The sequence below is a fragment of the Lepeophtheirus salmonis genome, chromosome 3, assembly GCF_016086655.4.
Source record: "Lepeophtheirus salmonis chromosome 3, UVic_Lsal_1.4, whole genome shotgun sequence".
Classification (NCBI taxonomy): Eukaryota; Metazoa; Arthropoda; class Copepoda; order Siphonostomatoida; family Caligidae; genus Lepeophtheirus; species Lepeophtheirus salmonis.
The window spans coordinates 26,858,443-26,876,333 of NC_052133.2; the positions used below are offsets into that span (position 1 = coordinate 26,858,443).

At 32.9% G+C, this 17,891-nt stretch overlaps 1 long non-coding RNA gene across 1 annotated transcript in view; it reads left to right on the top strand.

Annotated features, from left to right (window-relative positions):
* Positions 1 to 16,996, top strand: part of LOC139904981 (uncharacterized) — a 146,928-nt gene extending 129,932 nt beyond the window's left edge. Inside the window, exon 3 of the long non-coding RNA XR_011779345.1 lies at positions 16,915 to 16,996. This is a non-coding gene — a long non-coding RNA (uncharacterized lncRNA). The remainder of the gene's footprint in view (positions 1 to 16,914) is intronic.
* Positions 16,997 to 17,891: the final 895 nt, after the last annotated feature.

Here is a 17,891-nt window from a genome sequence, read left to right on the forward strand (position 1 = left end):
ACTAAATGAACTTTTTTTTAAATGTACACTTAACCCTTAAGTATCCTTGAATGTTTTGTTGATGCATTGTATTAATTGATCAATAAGGAGATATCTAGCTTGACCAAATATTTGTACAACTCACAAATCGGATTAGGAGAGAAAATAGCTTCAACGAATGAGGCTGAAAAAATCGTTCTAACATGCTAAAATGTTTAAATTTAAGTCTATGGTCTGAAATCGCGGTCTTGACCGAAATATTCTTCTACAAAAAATCACTTCATTCCGAACCAAAAAAGAAAAAAAAATCGATGTTGGAACGAGTCACAACACTAGTATATTCATAACTTTTCTACCCCTTACTTGATCTATCTTACATTGGATAAGCTTGTACTAATTAATTTTTGATATGATGATGAACCACATAAGGTGGCTTAATCACTCAAGAAAACTAATGAGTTTCTCTTTCCCTCATTATTTTTTCATTAGATATACCATTTTGATAATGAGGGGAAACCTAAGATACATTTGTAAAGATTTCATCTTTATCACATCATCATTAGTCATGAGATAAATTGACTAATTTTGGATGTACATGTGTATTGATCCTTTGATTTGGTTATTGCAATAATGAAGGAATATTGTTGCTTTGGTATAATGGCTTAATTTGAATAACTTTACAAAAGACTGTCTTATTGATAGAGGGAATTTTATCTGTATAACGTTTACAGGGTGCACTGTGTACAATGTTCCCTGATGTATGTCATATACATATTTTGATCTAAAAAATAACAATATGGTCGTATTAATAAAATATTGCAAGTTTGTGCACGTAGCATCAAGCGTATATACAGGGTGCTCTGTATATAGTGCTCCATAATGTATATCATACATATATTTTTAATTTAAGAAAGAACAATTATTTACAGTAAATGTTTAGATTCGAAAATAAGATAAACACTTGTATGTAAAAGTAAATTAATTCTCGCAGACATTTTGTAAGACACATCGTGAATTTGTTAGTAAGCTCTTTAGAGACTGAATAACTCATCAGTTATCACATCATATTAGTCTTCTTTTTTTTTTTTTTTTGCCTTGTAAACATTTCTGTCTAATGTAAAAGGTTTCATAGAAGTAATAAAATGAAAAAAAAACAAAACACTTATGATATTTTTTCTAATGAATAATTACCGACGTAGCGTAATTGCTGAACAAAAGAATACTAATTTATGTTTACACTTACGAGTAGGGTTGTTTCAAAAAAGTTGCAATTTGACACATTTTTGTTAAATAATATATTAAAAGGTGTTTTTTGGCTATGTTGCAATAAAAAACATTTATGGGTTCTTTTTTTCCTCAAACTTTAATTATTATACCTTCATTTATGAGAAGAGAATACGTCCTATTAATTTTTATAAGTATTGAATGCTTCCATGTGAGTGTGCTCCTGAAAAAATGGAGAATAACATTTCAGGACTTCTTTTTTTGGGGGGGGAGGGGGAGTTATTTTCTATATGATTAAAGCAAAATATACCTTATTACCAATGCCTAATTACCCCAGGCAATGCCAGGTATCACCACTAGTAATTAATAATTGTATTGTGAGAGGAATGTATACTTGTTAATAAGGTTGAGAAACACTACTTTCGTAAACTGAAAAAAGTCAACAATCCTTTATGAGCTCATTTATACATTTAGCTTTGACAAACTGGCTATGCTTTAACAACAATAACCATGAGTCCTCTTTTGATACATCCCTTTCTAAACTGCTCTAGCATTCAGCTTGTAAATATTTTTTGTGAACAAAAAGAACATTGTTGTAAATTTTGATACAATTTGAGTATATTTAACAGTTTTTTTGGTACAGGTTATAAATTTAATCTTAGGTATGATCAGGCTTGTGACTATAACGGAAGATATGTAGGGGTATTAGAACATCAGCTGACTAAAATATTGTATTCAAAATTGTCGAAAATACAACTGTTTTTTATAAAAAAATATTGTTTGTTGTCAAAATTTGGTATTGAACTGAGGAATATGCATGGTTATTTTTTTTTTTCTTGTATTAATAAAAGATTATTGTTCTTTTTTGGAAAAAATCTCTGTAAAAATCGTACAAGTTTTTTGTAAGGAGTTGGATGAGGTTATGTTTATTCTCTTATACCTGCTTGCAGTTGATTTAATAAAACGTCACAAAAACTAAGCTGTTCTCCTTTGAAAACCTTCTTCAATTTGGTCGGATGAATATATCAATTTATTTTTTGTCATAAAGAAAATTCTCTCAGAAACATAATGATTCTTGTAACTAATATTTTCAGGCAAACAATATGTAGAGTCGATAAAAAAGGTAGACGCTTAATTTAAAAGAAAGGTGGGTTACATAATGATGATGTAATGCCTTTCTAATCCAATTCCTCTCAACTCATTCGCCACTATTCCACTTCTAAAGAAACTTAAGAAATGTGAGAGATAAAAGCTTTTTCAAAACTTATATTTTCTATGAAAAGAAACGCATGTTTCGATTTTATTTTATGTTTGTATTAGTGTTAGGCTTCCGTCTGAAAGTATAAGACCAGTTTGAAACCGTTATGATTTTTTATTGAACGAACAAATTTGATCCTCAAAAAAAAAGTTTTGTCTGTACAGATCTCAAAAAAAAACTCAATCTGTATCCCTTTACAAAGAAAAAAATCAAAAATGTATTTTCGAAATTGGAGGGTAGGAAACTGTATATCATAATTTAGAATTTTATTATAGAAATATAATATTTACAGTTAATCTGGGTGACCACATTTATTGTGTTTGTACATGTTTATATATATTATGAAAATAGAGTCCATTTTGGGTATGTTAAAACAAAAGGAAACTGAAAATCAATAATGTTACACAGACAATTTAAAATAATATTTTGGAGTAGAGAAGCGAAGCTGTCATGACGTTTCATAATATCCATTACAAACAGCTGTGAGAAGGAGGAAAATGAAGCAGGGAAAGAAATAGGAAATAATTCATTTGATGTCGATCCTTAATTCTTCTCTGAGTCCAACATGAACTTACAATTTTAATTCCCCTACAAATCTTCCTTAAGTAGCACAAGTTAATGTTCAATCAGGTTTTTGAATATAATTGAAAGTTCTCTCCTTCGAAATTAAATAATAATGAGAACTGCACAGGACAAGAAAATGTACTCTTTAGTTTATCAACTCCAAATAAACACACAAGCTAAAAGAACCGATTTTCTTAACTTATTTAGGAGTTAATATATAAAATATATGATATCGGGAGAAGATTTGCTCTTGATCGGTCTCGAAATGAAATTATGTCTATATCAAACCCAAAGAAACATTGACTGTGAATTGGTCTCATTTAGAATTTTGTCCAGACCCATTCAATTGATCAATTATTTATTACATCATTCGGGTTTTTTTCTTTCAATCGTGAGCATCTACCTACAATAACGTCATATGAAGTTCAGTGTTACATACATCAGAATAACGGAGGAAATCGATATATTCATAGATTAAGATTGAAGAAATGGGTCCATGTTTTGAGAACAATTGAATTTTGCTGTATGATCTGAGATCTCGGGTTGCACCAAAATATTGCTTAAAATCGATCTAGAAAAACACAAAACCGAACAAAAAATCAATTTGGTTCGAGTTTGAACACTAATATCTTTGTATGCATGTCTTTTTGCTTTCTAAATTTAATCTATAACATTTGTATTGCTCATACATTTGTTAAATTTAATTTCTTTTTGCAATTTGACATAAAATATATATTTATTTATATGTATAGTTAGAAATATATAGAGTCTCAGTATTTATTTATAATCAATAAAATGAATATACATTATAAGAGTTGTTGTAAAATTCTAAGCATTTTCTAGCGTGTAAGATTTTTGGCATTTTGCAATCTGAACTTGGTTTTATATTCCAAAGATTTTATCATTATTCTTGGTGAGATAAAAAACAAGTATAAAGTAACGGTTAGTGCTTATTTTCATAAAAGTAAAAAAACAAAAATACTGCTGATTGCTTTGTTGAGTTATTAATTAGGACTAGAGTTGTAAAAAAAATATGAACTACAAAGAGTAGAAAGAATATTTTTTAGATTGAAATAGTTAGACATATACCTACATATATATAAAAAAATAAGGCCGGTGAAATTCATAAACCACAGTTCTTATTAAATTATCTCACTCCAATATGAAGCCGATCACAGGCCTCTTTTTGAGATATAGGTATACAATTGACTATTTGAATCTAATAAATAAGTCTTGTTTAAAAAAAAAAATATTCTCCCCATTGTTAGCGGGCGGGCTTGAGCCTCCCCTCATATGTTTCTAGCATTATATGCATAGAATACATGTGTAAAATTAGGAAATCCTGTGTTCAGATCCAGTGGATATAAATCCTATTAGCAATCAAACTTAAAAAATCGCCAAAGGATTGAATGCTTTTTTTGTTAGGTATGTTACAAGAAAACTTTAAATTCAATATTTTACATCCAAACCTGCTTTATTTAATAGATGACCGTGAAAATACATTTTGATACCAAAATCATGTATCTAGCTTCAATATTAAGGAAGTTTTCATCGGAATTTCGTCTCTTTGTTTCCACTGTTTATGTTATATTCTACACCAAAATCTGTGATCTAATATCATGCTTTAATAAAACAACACAACTTTCTTAAACATCAAGATAATTGAATAAAATTTTCTGAAATTACAGAGTATATTACTATGCAAAGGATTTTGCTTTTTAATACCTACAAAAATACAACAACTAAACAATTTACTTTCATATTATGTAGTAATAAAAAATGAATGTGCTAATGTCGGGTAAGAATTTATTTATTTCGCATCAACTGATTTTTTTAAAATGTAAAAAACATAAAATACAGTGAACTTTTTAAATTGCCCATTATACCTTTTATATTTTCTAGCAAATAGTGCTATTAAATGAAGTAACGTATTGAACTTTTTTTAGACTGGGTGAAAGATAAAAAAATTATTTACACTTTATATAATTGGTGGCAAATAGATTCCCCCCCCCCACCCATTGAAGTAATGAAAATCCAACATTTATATGAGGATCTCCAAAGAAATTATAGAGTTACATGCACACCTCCTGTAAGTTTTTTTTCTACTGTAAATTGCCATTTTGTAACATAACAATATTTCGTCCTTAATATATTTATGTACATATTCTTAAATCTCTCAGTGGTTAGAAAAAAACCCGGTCAATCGTCCACATTTTCTGCAATAAATATTTTGCAAAGTCATTTTATAAATAGTGAGTTATGTATTTCTATTAAAATTTTATAAATAGAGAAGAGACTGCACTATTTCTTAACAAATGAAATATATCCTTCAAGAGTAGGAATCACGCATCTCAAATTTTCTTAATTAGTGTTTGACATGAACAAGGTATGTAGATCCAGATATCAAAAATAAATGCTAGGATTTTACGGTCATTTCGCAACTCCTACGCAGAAGGATTTGCTAATTAAAAAAATAGGATTGGTAAAGGGATTGTATGATTAAAGAATGATCAAATATACAAGTAAATACGTACTTCTGTTGAGACAAGGTCCATTACAATTTTTCTTTTTTTTTTCCATTTCGGTCTTCAGTTTTTTGCGTGCTTTTATAGGTTCCTTTGATGGGTCCGATTGAATTACACTGATTAAGAATATGTAAACGTCATAGCATTACAATTACTCCATTTTCTATTCAAGAAATGTGCGAGTTTCGAACCCACGAACATTGAACTCCATTGTTAGGTCACTCCATATGGTCCAGTTTGGTATTAAGTGATTTTTTTATAGACCGATTTGGACCAATATTTCGGTCCATACCGCAATGAAAGACACGGCTTTACACCGATATTGATTCCCTCGACTCACTTGATAAGTCATGACTATGTTGTAATTTATTCTTCTTGGCAAATAAACGAAGTAATAAGTTGTTCTACACTTATTCTCCGTTTCCAAAAGGACAATAATATAATTTCTTGTTGATTCCTCCTCGTATATAAATATATATTTGGTAATCTTATCATATCTATGAAGAAAATTTCATAGAAAATGTTATACAAATAAAAGTTTAAAGCTATACCATTAATGAAATATTACTTAGTTATAGTATAATGAACTATGGAATAAAAAACTATCAAGGATTTCAGTTTCTCTTCAGAGTAAAAGTTGCATGATACAATAAAGGGAACGACGCGCAGATCCTCAAAGAACATTTACTATCATATCGTTGTTCGATGTTTTTGAAACACACATGACTTCATAGATAATTCATCTATAAAATCGGCCATGACAGAATTTTTATATTTGACCAGTGTAGAGCAACTTCTTTTAAGGACGAATTTAGTTCGATCCACTAAAAATCATAGCAGTATCTGACTGTTCTCTTGTCTTCAACCCACCACTTATACCTGTCTCATACTCAAAAGTGTTTGTTTAATTTACATACAAAATATATCTTAATAATTTTGATTACGTATATTGATAACTTTATACCTATGTATATATGTAGATACGAGCATAAGCGTACTGGAAAGTGGTATCCCAGAGAGCAAAGATGCCATAAATCAAAACATTGATGACAGTTTTTAATTTTTGTTGCAAACTGAGGCTTTGATATTATGTGCTATTAATAAACGATATAGTCAGTGTATGCTGGTATAGAAAAATGCATATTAGTGTTGGATTTGAGGCAAAGTTTTGAGTTTGGTTGAGTTTTTTTCGAGTCGAGTTTGGGATAGAATAAATTACACATCTTTGAGGCTGGTCCAGTTCGATTTACTACATAATATACATTGTGATTTCTCGTTTTAAATCTCTGCTTGATAAGATTTTTTTTTGTGATTCAAATTGGTAAAAATAAACGCCAAAAAAACACTTGACATTTTTTTTAAAATACGTCATTTTCATTTAACTGTTCTATCCATTTTACACTCATAAATTAAAATGAACAAAATACTTATATATAACATTGAGAAAAAAAAAAAAAAATATTTTTAAAATAATCTTAACGACATTAATTTGGCCTACAACCATTATAAATTTTTTATTCTTACAAGTCCAGATATCAAATAATAATTTTTGAATAAACTGTCTAAAAGTATGCATCCTTATGCATATGCTAATTTGTGGAATCAAATTAGTAACCATCAGTTTCATTGAGGTTGCGTGTATTACATAAAATAACAGCTACGAATTACACTATTCTTACAACTATTATACGCCTCAGTCCTCACTCAATCATAATCAAAAAACAGTGGAATGAATATTTTACAGCTTCTATGCAGAAAAAAACATTCATTCTTCGATTTCTTCAAATTTTTGATGTAAATCTAGGGCAACCTATAACGAATCCCCTTCTGTGAATACGAAATAAAGGGGTTGCCTGAGTTATTTTTGGGTTGGTTTCTTTGTCTTCCATATTAATATTCTTTCAACTATCTTGTTGAATGATAATATTGTTTAATATATTTTATTATTTGTAAATTCAAAATTATACACATTATGGGCCCAAAAAATATAGCTTTAAAAGGAATACCCTTCTATATTTATGTGTGTTACTTCCCCAAAATTACATATAGTGTGGGAAAGAAAAGAAGAAAGATGGAGTCAAAGAGACAGCGAGTGTCAGATCTTCTCGACGCACAGCTCTCAACTAGAGACATTTGCAATAGACATTCCCTACTCCAATAAGCTTGTGGCTACTGTCAAAAATCTTAAAAAGGGTGGAAAATACTTTAACAGGAAGACTGGCGGTGGTATACATGTAATCAGTATTGACCTCATTGGTTTGAAAAAGGCCTACAAATATTCCTACCTGAACATAATGAAGAAGTTGATTTAGAATTGGATGTACAAAAACTACCCAGAATGCAATTACGATAGGCAATAACATGTTGCTCCATCACGCAGAAGCTTATTGGTCTAAAATAGATACAATAAAACTTGGCAGGATTCTGGAAATAGAAAATGTGGCCTGCTTCAACACCTGACCTTTTGTCTTTCGACTATGTAATGTTGGACAAAGTTGAGAGAAATGTCACTGTGACACCACATATGTAATGTTTCTCTCTGTCAAGTATGAGAGATTGGTAGTTAATTCCTTCAGAATGGTTATCATTCTATCCTGAGGACACAAGCCATTCCTTCTGGAGAGAGATTATTTGGAAGGAAGTATTTTTTTCAACAAGACAAAGAAATAAGTCTTACAGCCAAGATCTACAGAAACTTTTTAGGAAGAGAAAGAAACCTCTGACACCTTATCTATTATGCAATGCCCAGCTCAATCTCCTGATTGGAACCCAATAGAGCTATTTTAGGAACACCGGGAAAAGTTCCCCACAAGTATCCATGAGTTGCAAAACATTTTGAAAAATGCTTGAAATGATATCACACCTACCTATCTGGAAAAACTAACAGCCAGAATACCAAAAGTCTGTAAAGTAGTTATAGTGGCAATGGGAGGATTTATGATGAAGCTAAAATTGCAACAAAAAACTTTTATTTTTTACAAATAAATGTTTATTTGTGAACCTTATTTTTTTTTAATATCCTAATTATTGAGCTACCTGATCATAAAGTCATAGGAAATAGAAAATAAGTGAAATTCCATTATTTCCAAGCCTTATCTTACCGATATATATATATATATTAATATTTATTTCACGAAATTAATTCGTACATTAACAATTTCTTTGCTCTTACAGGACAGGGTCTAGAGGTAAGTCAATCACTCAAACTTCAACCAGCATTCTCCAACCTGGCCCTGAACCTGGCACAGGCCTTGCTAAGAAAATCCCTGTCGAGAATGAAAGCCCCAACAGTTCAAATCCGGTGAGCTTAGATCTCACATTACTTTTGTTAAAAACATGTTGGTTTTTTCAGAATAAATCCTTCTGCAACTACCCGATATGGGCAATCAACATTCTAAAATAAAATTGTCTGTTACCATCAATTTAAGTTCTTTATCAACGTGATCTATGTAGTTATTTGCCTCCTTGGGCATGCAATTGACACAGAGGTAAATAATACTGGCCACATGGCGTTCGTATTTGGAGTACACATTAAGGAAAAGTATTTATGTTCATAAAGTTTGGTCAGCTGAATCTGATTAGCACACTTTCATGGAGAAATATCTGGGGCTACGTAAGATCTTGATGGCTTAACCTTTTTCCGATTTTCAAATCCCCCCTGTATACTTTTTTAGTTTGCTCATGTAACGATATAACACCACGATCATTTGATGATTAATAACATCTGAAACAATATCTTCAAACATATCCTACTATCGGGTCCCTCACGATCTTGATCATGTATTACATTTCCACCTATGTGTGAAAGATATACACATATAACCTACCCAAGGTAGTTATCCTATGTGGTAAAAAAAAAATAACTTTTTCATTTTCCCTTTGAACGACTCTAAACATAATTTATAACATCAGAATATGTACGATATAAACTTTCAAAGAACAATAAATAACTCTACCTACAGCTATCTGTCAAAACTTTGTATCACATAAACCCCTGATTCCCCATTCATTCATATGTAGAACAGTGGGAAAGAAAGGATAAATAGGGACACATTTTTTTGAATATGCGTCATTGACTATTGTAATAGATAGTTCTATAAGTATATTATTTCGTACCTTACTTTTTTCTCACCATAATTTTGCAAAAAAGTAATTAAAAAGCATTTAAAAAACATTTTTAGATGATTGCCATATCCACTAGTGTTGCGGTTTGGTATGGGAAATCCAAACGAAGAGCGCTAATTAGGTCAAACTTCGGTCCCGACCGGTCATGTAAAAAGTAGTTCTTTTAAGTGTTCCCAATTTTATCTTGCCTCATCCCATCCCCCTACGAAATATTTTAATACAAACACACACTAATGGAGAGTAAGACCAGTACGGATGTCACACTACTACGTCAGTGGCTCAGTAATCTTCCTTACTGCAACATACCCTCTTCTTCTTTTAATCAGGAACAAAAACATTGTGCACTTTTTTGCAATCTAAATAGTAATATAGACTAAAGCGGACACGCTCACTACTCGATTGGTCCAAATAGTCAGAGAACGTATAAAAACTTGATAGTGAGTATCCACGGACAATAATTTACAGGAAGCCTTGTGATGCGGAAAGGGCCAAATCGGTCAATTGGTAATTGCAATCGCTGACAACATAAACACAGCATCTGTTAAACTGTCCATCGTGTTATCAATTAAACCATACGGCATCACAGCTTTACACTTTGCAAGGGAGAACTTCTAACCCTGCCAATTAAGCTTTAAAAGGTCACCAGAATGTCCGCTTTTATTAATCTAAAACGGAAGCCTTACATGAAAGATTTTTTCTGGTTCTTAATTGTTGATTTTTTTTTGTTAAATCCAGTAACTCGACAAACAATAGATGGTTTGCAAAAAGTCCTAATAACGCCCCTAGAATCATGAAGGCCAAGAACTTAAGCAGATTATGGGTTTGGGCTTTGTTAGCATCGAAGGTCTTGTTATTGTACCCTTCATATTGACGCAGGGCCTTAAGGTCAACGCCCAAGTCTACATCAGTGTTCTGCATACTAAAGTCTTCCCTTGGATCTGCAACATCATGTAAGACAGACCTTGGATCGGGTAGTAAGACGGGGCATCGTCACACCAGTACTTAATTTTTATATAAGGTATAATAGTAATTCCACGTGTACGAGTCCGTAACTAATAATTAATTCGAAGGAATAGATGAGATCCAGGTTATAAAAATATTAATTGATTTATTATCACGAACGAAAAATGTGGTTCTTCTTTGAACGAAAGGAAAAAGGAAGTCTCGATAAAAATAACAAAAAGGAATAAATAGGGGTTGGTCACTGAACGCCACAAGAGTTCCCCCCTAAAATTACGGAGTAATAAGTACAATAATTACAATTAACACATATTATTATATTGAGCAAATTTAACCCTACGACCAGATCTTGTTGTGATCGTTGGAACCTTATTTTGATCTTTGGTATTGGATTCTGTTCTTCTGGGTATCGATGGTTTCGTTCTTTTATACTTTTTAGTAGATGAATTGTTGAATATGGATGGATCTGGAGCATATTTTGCTGGCTTAAGTCTTTCTATGGATACTACGTCTTGTTTTCCAGATAAATATTCAACTCTGAACGTATGACTATTTCTGGATATGACTTTCGCTGGACCGGTGTAAGGGGCTTCTAAGGGACCTTTGACACGATCTACACGAATCCATACATATTCGGTAGTTAGAATATCTTTTGGAACATATGATAACTTTGAGGAATGATTTGTACCACCTGAAAGAATTCCAAAATCCAAATTATTAAAATACACTTTTAAATTTGTTATATATTCATGGTCCACAATATTAGGTAAACTTTTTTATCATCAACGAAATTACTAGGTATCATAATTTCCGAACCAGTCAAAGCAGTAAACGGTGGTATTGAATTTGCTGAAGGGATCATCCTGAGACCAAGAATCACAATAGGCAAAGCAAAATACCATTTAGTGTTTTTAGCTTTCAATGCAGACTTTATGACCCTATGCACTCTTTCTATCATTCCATTAGTTTGGGGATGGTACGACGTCGTACGTAGTCTATGAAAACCAACCATAAGTGATAGTTGATGGAACAATTCAGACTCAAACTGTTTACCACGATCAGTAATTACATATAATGGTACTCCAAATCGAGAAATCCATACGTATATAAAAGCATTTGCAATAGCAGAGGCAGTTATATCAGTCAATGGACAAACTTCAATCCATCGAGAAGCTCTGTCAATACATGTTAGTATGTACCTATACGGTAAAAGCGAAGATTGTCCCGGAATTTCTACAGGTGGTAGAGGACCCACAATATCCAAATGAATAGTTTGAAATCTACCACCGGCATAAAATGGTTGAATATCAGTCTTTATATGACGACCCACTTTCGACTTTTGACAATTCACACAATCCGCCGCCCATGCTTTTATTTCCTTATCCATAGATGGCCAAAAATAACGCGACTTAATAATCAATGCTGTTGATTTTCCACTTGGATGTGATAAATTGTGAAACCAACCAAAAATATCCTTATGAAGCGAAGCTGGAACATAAGGACGAGGAGAGGGAGTTGATATTTCGCAAATTAATTCCATCCCATCTGAAATTTTTATTTTTTTAAATTGATGTTTAAACTCATCATAATATTTTACAAACTCTTCTTCTTCTGATAAAGCGATGGTTTGAGCATTTGAAATTCTAGGTAAATCAATAGATACAGGAATTTGTTCTACACTTGCGATTGGACGTGATAAATAGTCAGCGACTATATTGTCTTTACCTCTGATATATTGAATGTCCTGGACGAATTCGGTAATTAATGACAAATAACGTTGTTGACGATCTGACTTGGCTAATTTTTGGCTTTTAAATGCTGATTCAAGAGGTTTATGGTCAGTAAAAATTGTCACATTTTGACCTTCAATTAAGTACTTGAAATGTAATACAGATAAATAGGCTCCTAATAACTCGCGATCGAAGGTTGAATATTTAAGTTGAGCTTGACTTATCTTCTTAGAGAAAAATCCAATGGGAGATGGCTTGTCATCTACAATTTGATGAAGAACGGCTCCCACTGCATGATTTGAAGCGTCTGTAATTAAATGAAATATATTACACTTTGGGTTTAGAAAAGGTAAACAACAAATATTATCCAAAGTGTTTTTCATATCCTCAAACGATGATATTTCTTTCTGAGTCCAAACTAAATCCATTTTAACATCTGATAAACGTATTAATTCTGTTAAAGGTAAAACTAAATTAGCAAAATTGGGTATAAGATGCCTATAAAATCCAATCATTCCTAAGAATCGCCTCAATTCTGAAGGGGATACTGGTTTCTTGAATGCTTTGATAACTGACAACTTATTTTTACATGGTATAATTCCATCTGGAGTTATTGTGACTCCAAGAAAATCAATATTTTCTTTTAAAAATTCACATTTATCTTCCGAAACACGCAGTTTAAATTGATTTAAAGTCTTGAGGACAGTTTCTACATGTTGTAAATGTTCTTCTTTAGTTGTACTAAATATCAAAATATCATCTAAATAAGTGAATGTAAATGTGAATTTGCCCAAAATTTTATTCATAAATCTTTGAAACGAAGATCCTGCATTTCTCAAACCAAAAGGCATATAATTAAATTCATACAAACCAAAAGGAGTTGTAATAGCCGTTTTGAGTTTATCTTCTTCATTGACAGGAATATTGTAATAGGCTTGACAAAGGTCGATTTTACTGAATATTTTTGAGCCATGAAGACGAGTAGCAATATCATTCATATGAGGAAGTGGATATTTATCAGGAATTGTTTTAGCATTTAAAGCTCGGTAATCTCCGACCATTCTCCACTCTCCTGGTTGTTTCTTCTTCACAAAATGTAAAGGTGTTGCCCAAGACGAACTAGAGGGTCGAATAATTCCAGCTTCAAGAAGAGAGTTTAATTTCTCCTGACAAATCCTTGTCTTTTCAGGAGAAAGACGACGAAATTTGAATGTACATGAAGGAGAACTTCCAGTATCTATCCGATGATGTACGTCCGGAGGAATATCGATCGGGGCGTTATTAGGACGAGATACTGTTAAATAAGGATATTTCATAAAAATATTTTTAATACAAGACTCAGATGTTCCAAACGTTTGATTGATAGCAAATATGCCATTCTTTGATAAGAGAATACCTGCAGTTAAGTTACCAGTTTTAGGGTCGGACAAAGTTCCATTTTTGCAGTCAATCACAAATTCGTAATGGTGAAGAAAATCAATTCCTATTATAGGATTAGTTACATCAGCTACAACAAAAGTCCATGGATAATTCCTGCGTAATGTTTTAATTCCAATTACACAAGTTAACTCTCCAAATACTTGAATTATTTTTCCATTAGCCGCGACAAGCTTTACAGGTGACGGATTGAGAGAAGTAATCAAAACTTTTGAAATTGGTAATAGTGATATTGTAGCCCCTGTATCGATTAAAATTTCCACCTTTACCAAATTATTGATTTGAGCTGCGACTTTGATAAAGGGCAAGGAGTTCGCCGCTAAACTCACTTGCCTTTCCTGTTTTCCGAACGAATAGGAGAAGAAGGGCGTGATGAAGGCTCTATATTTAAATTCGATCTTGATTTTGGAAATATGCACCATTTCTTACAAGAGCGTGCAGCATGTCCATAAAAGAGATGTGCTCTACATACTTTAGGACGTTGATCTGGATAATATGGAGTCAGAGTCAAAGATTTGAATTCTCGATTATTATCTCTATCTGAAGTAGGTGATGAGTGTGAAATCACCCGGTTAACTGATTTAATATTAATCATTTCATGCAATTGATCAGCCAATTTGCCTAACTGTTCCAAAGAATCTTCAGATCTTGAGACCAAAACAGGCAAAATTTCTGGATGAGCGGCGTTTAAAAATTTATGCTTTACCATATCTTCAGGAATAGAAATCTTCTGAGCTGTTTCGCTTAGAGATTTAAGATATTCTGACGGGTTTCCAATCATCATCGTGCTTCCAATTAATTCGTCGAAAAGTTGACTTTTAGACTTTTCAAAAATGTCAAGAATTTCGGTTTTCAACTTGTCATAGGAGTTGGATGTTCTTGTTTCTTTCCCGACTTTTCGTGCCACGCTGTGAGGGAGTCCTGTTATTGCGTATAAAAATTTTGTCGAGTCAACAGTGATATTATTTAATATAAATTGAGATTCCAAGATGTCGAAAAAAAAAGAAGGATCCTCGATACTAAAATCGGGAGTCCTGATAGCGACTTTAGAAATTGAATTATCTCCACGCTTTTCCTCTGTTACTTCCTTCATAATAATATAATTTTTACAACCTGTTTTCCGCTGCCACCAATATGGGTTTTTGAGTATATAAGGTATAATAGTAATTCCACGTGTACGAGTCCGTAACTAATAATTAATTCGAAGGAATAGATGAGATCCAGGTTATAAAAATATTAATTGATTTATTATCACGAACGAAAAATGTGGTTCTTCTTTGAACGAAAGGGAAAAGGAAGTCTCGATAAAAATTACAAAAAAGGAATAAATAGGGGTTGGTCACTGAACGCCACAAGGACATTAATTGGAAATCCATTCAACATTCCCTCAGACGACAAAATATTGTAAAGGATTCAACTCTGGCAAGTGCAGTTCAGTTCTGGACATAACCCCTAAAACGGATAAAATTCGGTCCTTGATTACGTCACCCAACTTTATTTTTTATTTATATTTATTAGGACTGATAGGACCAGACTGTATTGTACTGCACCAAATAAATATGGACTGATACAACATGATGTTACTTAAAACTTTATAACAATTCCTTATTGTTAATTTACGCCTTTCATATGCAAACAAACTTGTTATTGCTTTATACTTAGATGTTCTCAAGAGTTAAATAATAAATTATGTTCAGATTATCTATTAGAAAAACCTGTTCCTGCTTTGGAGGACCTTTACCAAGTGGTCCATTAAATTATGAACATTTTGAATTTGAAACTTCTATGAGGTATAATTTATTAATTAACAATATAATTGTAACATAATTAATTAATACTATAAATACAAGTAGCATGCATTAGCGATAATGATGGCCTCCAGGGGCTGGTGGAAGGCCTGCCACTAGATTTAGATGTAGTATTTGGTCATGGCATCGCAACCCTGGCTGACAATGACTTTGAGGGCTTTGGTGTTTGAGTAACAGACACTCCAGGAAAATTTCCCCTTCAATATGCACCCAAAATGTGTTATGGAGGGGATTGAATCAGGGCTAAAGGGTGCCTAAAAGTGTCAAAAAATTGCTCAAAAGAAATCAAAAGAGTCTTGCAACGGCGGAAATGGGTTCCTTTCATTGCTGGTGTCAAAAGTGGTTTCTCCACTCTTACAAGTTTATTTCCACACACTTTTTTTATAGCTTTCTGGACAGTCTAGAGTAAACCCCCAAGATCTTTTGGATGGACCCTCATGGACTTGAAGGGATTGGCGTGTACTGTTTTCTTATAACTCCTCTAGGTTCAGTTGGGCCTTTTTGATAGAGCCATTCTTCATTTCCAACGTTCTGTACTTGCTAATGGCGTGGACAATGGTCTTGGAGACTCCCAACTGGTTGTAGTGCGCGAATGATAATTAATTCGCCATTCATGTTCAAGAGTGCTTTAGCTAGTGAGCTCACATATTTTTTGTATAATTGTTTATACTTTAATGCATCGAAATCTAAATTAATTTCAATCGCTCAACCTTGGTTAATTATTGAATTAGTAAATGTTCAAATTTCAATGGACCACCCATTACTCCATTAAGCATTACGTCTTTAGTGGAAGGTATTATGATAGTTAACGATAATTGAGTAGAATTGTTTAAGTGCTACCACTGATTTTGGACCTTTTTTGTTTTATTTTCTATACAGAAGGTTGCTAGATGAAATAAAGGTAAGGACATGAAACCGAACCAAAAATAAATTCGCTCTCAAACTGTGTTGCAACACTAATACCTACCCTTCCCCCTTGTATACATATAATATATTCCAAAGCACTCTTCTTTATTTTTCATTCTTGGGTTGCTTTAAAGATTATGCATATAAAAGAGGGAAGAAAAAGGGACTTCGAGTGTGGTCCATGGGGTTCTTCTTTAATATTAGTAAGTCGTATTTCATAATTTTTCTATGCTCTAGGGCATTACAATCACCTACAAAATATTTTTTTTTTTTTCTAAAAATACATTAGGTTCTTATTGTTCAAGCATTACCAACACATGTACCTATGTAACTAATATGTATGTAAATAGGTTATGACCTTTTAAAACCTATTGTATAATGTACTCTTTATTTTCTAGTGAGAAAGAAGACAAAAAGGAGGTGGAAGCAGTGCCTGTCTCGTCAAATTCCTCCACGTTAACCCTTAATACTTTCAACGCCACGACAACTTCAGTAACTTATCAACCTTTAGAAGGTAATTAATTAATGATTAACTACCAGAGGTGTCCATAGTTTATTAGGGATTTTTTAAAGTTCAATTATTTAATAACACTTTTTATAATGTTTAATGTTATAAGTAAACATTGTATTACAAGGAGCGGGGATCAAATTGTCGCCAAAATATTTTTCTACAAAAAACAACACAAAATATACATTTTTTAACTTTTTTATTGAAAATCAAAACTATGACGAGCCTATAGGTATAGAGTAGCCATTCATTCAATATAATCCCCGTTGGCATCAATAACGGCCTCAATACGGCCTCTGAACCGGCTGCATGCTCTTCTGACCTTCTCATTGTCCATGTTGCCGAATACCTCCTTGATGGAGTCCATCAGGCTGGCCTTGGTGCTATGGGGATGTCTGTTGGTATGTCTTTCGACATAGCCCCAGACAACATAGTCTAAAAGGATTAAGGTCGGGAGAGTTAGGAGGCCACAAATCCTTGGTTACGACGTCATAACAGTTCTCGGTTAACCACTGCATGGAGATTTTGGACACATGGCAGGGTGCTGAGTCCTGTTGCCACAACCAGGGCCTGTCTCCGGCCTTCATAGACCTGGTAAGGTCATCCTCAACCATTTTCTTCACCTTGTCGACAAAGTCAGTGTCCCTGACCTTCCTGTCGGCGCCCTCCTCCTTGGGTGCCCTCTTTATGGTGGCATCAACATCCCAGGTGTCCTCTAGCTTCTTACGGATACGCTGAACAGTCCGTAAATTCACTCCTAAGGTTGAAGCAATCGTTGAATTGGAGATTTCACCTCCATTATTAACCAATGCCATGACTACGGCGGACCTCGAAAACTCCTCCTTCCACTTATAGCTCGTTATCTCC